Genomic DNA, 4,446 nt, shown 5'->3' with positions numbered 1-4,446 from the left:
ATATATAACAGCTGTAGTTGTTTATACTTACCTGGCAAGGGAGATACCAAGATCATGAAGGTGGTTTTCCCAGGGTGAGGCTTGTCCACACTGTACTGTGGATGTGCTGACCTCTGCGATGTCCCCAAATATGGGAAACTCAACTGCATAATTTCTGGTAGTGGGGAAATGAGTTAGCACTTTCCCCTTTTCCCCAAGGGCTTAAAATCAGTTTTGTGCTTTTTAAAATTTATAACCATGGGAGAGCCCACCTAATAGCTCAGCAGACTAAAGCACTTGCTTAGTCAGAGCACAGCACCTGGGATTCAATCCCTGGCCTGCCCTACCAGCCCCACCTGAAGGGCTTGCTGAGACTGAAATTGAGACTGGGAGGGGTGGCACATGCCTGTAATCCCAGTGCTTGGGAGTCTGAAAGCAGGAGAATCACTACAAGTCCGATCTAGGTAGTGAGACCCTGTACACACTGTAGACCCTGTACCAAATTTTTTAAAAATAATGAATTAATTAAAAATAAAGAAATAAAATTTATGGGCATGGGAACTTTATTTTTATATATTTCTTATTTTCTCTACATTCTTATTCTAAATTTTATTATTCGCAGAAAAAGTAATCAAAATTTCAAAAAAGATAATAAGAAAATAACAATGATTAACACATTTGGTATTGTTATCTTTAAATTAGTTACTCAAGGGTACAAGACATGGGCATTTAATGACATAAGCAACTTATTCCAGATTCTTGAAGAGACACATTTTGGTACTGCATGAACCTAAGCTGTAATCGTATGGATTGTACAATTACAAGTTGTAATCCTCTTGGAGCAGGATTGTCCTCAATTCTCTCTCAAATCAAACTCATTTTTCCTCTGCTCTCAGATATCAGACACTCAGCCATTATATACCCCAGTCAGTCAAATAGACAATATTCTTCTAAGACTTACAATTACTTTTATAATTTATCTTTTTATTTTACTTGGGATTTGTAAGAAAATGGATAAATGGAACATGAGGTGTTTTCTTCCTTCTAATTTATTTAAAAGAGGGGCTGGAGAGATGGCTCCATGAAATAAGTGCTTCCCTGGCAAGTGCAAGGGCCTGAGTTCAATCCCCGGTTCCTGGAAAAAAAAAAAAAAGAACTATTTAAAAGAAAATTGACCCTCTAAGTAAATAGCATAGTAATATAAATTATGGATTGTAATATGAACTCATTGTGAGGAGGAAAAGGTAGCATTGAATGAGGACATTAAAATGTCCTTTTGTCATATTGTGAAATTGTGAGTGTGATGCGGGAGATGAGAAATGTCATGAAGACAATTTCAAAAATTTTACTAGATTCTAATGAGGTAAAATATATTATTGTTAGTGCTAGGTAAGAAGCTAATAGAGGAAATAAAATAATAACTAAAAACTTCTAATGAATGCAAACAAGTCATTAAAGAAGCAATAGATGAACAAAATCAGAAGTGACAAGTTGAAAATACTTTTTTTTTTCATTTATATTCAGATATATCAGCAATTTCATTAAAGGCAACTGAACTAAATAATGTTCAAAATAAAATGCAATGCTTGTTATGCTGTGAAAAGGGGGGATCCTTCTTCTTTCTGTAGGAAGGATGTTTTACATTTAAATACTAAGACTAGTTCAATTTAAAGAATTAAAGAATAATTTCTGCATGCACCAAGAATGAAACGTCTACACCTTTTACAGATAAGTGAATACCAGACAAAGTAGACTTTGTGACAAAAGTACTAAGAGAAAAAAAATTCATAAAGATGCACGAAGCAGTTCATCAGACAGACATGACAGTTCGGAGTACGGATTTACCTGAGAGAAGGTAATCAAAATTCACTAAGCGGGTGTTAGAGCTAAAGGGGAAACAGATGAACCATCAAAGATAACTGGATATTTTGACACATTGTTTTAATAATTAATAGAATTAGTTAGTGAATAAAAATGAGTATATAAAGGAGTTAAACCACAGTATCAACCTGCTTGACCTAATTGACATATACAGACTATGTTGATCAAAATCCAGAGAGAAAATAAACTTTTGAATGCCTATTGAATGTTTTCACACATATTCTTGGTATTTTGTGTTTGTTGGTTGGTCTTTTCTTTCTTTTTTTTCTGTATTTAGGACAGGCTCTACAGGGTCTTACTATGTAGATCGGACTCATAATGATTCTCCTGTTTTCAGTGTCCCAAACTCTGGGATTACAGGCACCCACCACCACACCCAGTCTCAATCGCTGTCACAGCGCACCCTGCAGGCAGTGCCGGCACTGCACGCCAGAGATCAAACCCTGGCAGGTTCTTCAGTGTGCTGAGCTATCAGACCGGCCCTTCTTTTCCTTTTCCTTTTCCTTTTCCTTTTCCTTTTCCTTTTCCTTTTCCTTTTCCTTTTCCTTTTCCTTTTCCTTTTCCTTTTCCTTCCCTTCCCTTCCCTTCCCTTCTCTTCTCTTCTCTTCTCTTCTCTTCTCTTCTCTTCTCTTCTCTTCTTTCGAGACAGAGTCATGCTGGGAAGCCCTGGCTAGCTGGGCCTCATGCACTGTAATGCTTTTGCCTCACCTTTCGAGGGCTGGGATTACAGTGTGTGTCACCATGCCTAGCCATATTCTTAAACACAAAAATATTTCAAAAAATTTCAAATCATGTACACAATGCTATCTAAGCATTTAACGTAGTAGACAATAATGTTTAAATATCCACAGAGTTCTCAGATATTTGCAAACCAAGTAAGTTTCTAAATAACCCATGAGTCAAACAATGATAATTAAAGGTGAAAATATTGTCAACTAAATATAAATGAAAAAGGCGAGCATACTAAAATCTGTGATCTGTGTCAATATCAATGTGGAGAAGCAAAGTAATAACTTTAAATGACTAAGAAAATAAGAAATGCATAATAACAATGACCTCTGCTTTTAACTCATAAAGTCAAAAGATATAAACTCCAAAATAATAAAATGAAAGAAATAATTAAGAGTGAAAATAAATATATTTGAAAGAACAAATAATAAAGCAAGTTAGGAGTGATAGAAGCATGATCTCTGGAACAGAGCTACATAATTAACCCCTAATGAATAAATGAATAAATTAAAATAGAAATGATAGGGAAATTAGTATTACTGACCCTGCAACAATAAAGGACAGCAAAACACATGCTTTAAATTTCTTCTTGATATCAAGTTCTACAAGGCAAATGGAAGTAATTCTTTAAAGTGAGATACTAAAACATGCTAAAAGAAATGAAAGGGCTGGGGAGATAGCTCAGCAACATAAGTACCTGCCTGGTAAGCACAAGGTCCCAAGTTGTATCCCTGGTACCACAAAAAGAAAAGAAAAGAAAACAAAACAAAACAAAACAAAAAAGATCTGGCTGAATGTAAGATGCAAAACATTATTCCAGCATTCTAGGAGGCTAAGGTAGGAGGATTCCACTATACTCTGCCTACACAGTTTAGCAACTTAAATCCTGTTTAATTGACTGAATGAATGAATGAATGAATGAACGAACGAACGAATGAAACAAAAGGTTTTGGATACATGTAGCCCTTGCCAAAGCCCTGGGTTCATTCTAAAATCAGAAATCAAACCAAATCAAACAACAAAAATAAAAATAAACTCAGAATAACAATGACAGTACACACACAAAAAAAAACCCTGAATGTTTTAAGTTCATTTCATAAAGCAGAAACATCTTTTTAAACAAAACTACCCACAATGAAATATGAATGTGTGTTTGAATGTTTGACACAAAGATGGAAGAAGTAACACAAATGACACATTTTTCAGAAAAGAACAATGCTATGAACATTTCCATTCTGAGCCCAGAATGACCTTCCTACCCAGTGACTGACAAGGACAAGACAATAGACATCACAATCTACTATCTCCAAAAATCTAGGTGGGAAACATGAATCAGATATTAACAACTCAAATCCATAAAATGTATTTGTATCTCTGTATCTACGCATGCATCTAGGCCAGTGCGGCCTGAGGAGAACGCTTCTGTTGTTCACGATCAAGATGAATAAATGTTGGCATGCATGCAGTTTCATTTATCAGACCCCTATTTTTAATTTGTGTGAATTTTATTTGTACTTGACTATATATAGTGGATTGTATACACAAACCAAGCGTATACCATACTAGGTTCAATTTTTGCCATGATAGGACTTTCCCTGTGGTATTTAACTGTTTTTTTTTTTTTTCCCAGCAAGTGCTAAATTTATTTTCCAAACAATTTTATTGAAATGTGCCAAGAATACATGGGCAGCACAAATGTATGAACAGGAAAAAAAAATCACATGTACAATAATTTTTAAAAAGTGAAGGTTAATCTTGGGAGCTATCAGTTCCCCTCTCCCACCCCCTCCAGACTTCCAGCATTTCCATTATGGTTAAGCCTCTACTAACTAGCATTAAAAAAAGGAATACAAGAAC

At 35.2% G+C, this 4,446-nt stretch overlaps 1 non-coding gene across 1 annotated transcript; it reads left to right on the top strand.

Moving 5' to 3' along the window:
• Positions 1–23: 23 nt before the first annotated feature.
• LOC111815104 lies at positions 24–189 on the top strand. The gene has a single exon (XR_002819900.1). It is a non-coding gene; the product is annotated as a U1 spliceosomal RNA (small nuclear RNA).
• The last annotated feature ends 4,257 nt before the right edge of the window (positions 190–4,446 follow it).

This window comes from Octodon degus, unplaced genomic scaffold (genome assembly GCF_000260255.1).
Source record: "Octodon degus isolate 3935 unplaced genomic scaffold, OctDeg1.0 scaffold00011, whole genome shotgun sequence".
In the NCBI taxonomy this organism is placed as follows: domain Eukaryota; kingdom Metazoa; phylum Chordata; class Mammalia; order Rodentia; family Octodontidae; genus Octodon; species Octodon degus.
Note: the sequence above shows the minus strand (reverse complement) of the source record. Positions and strands in the feature narration are given on the sequence as shown.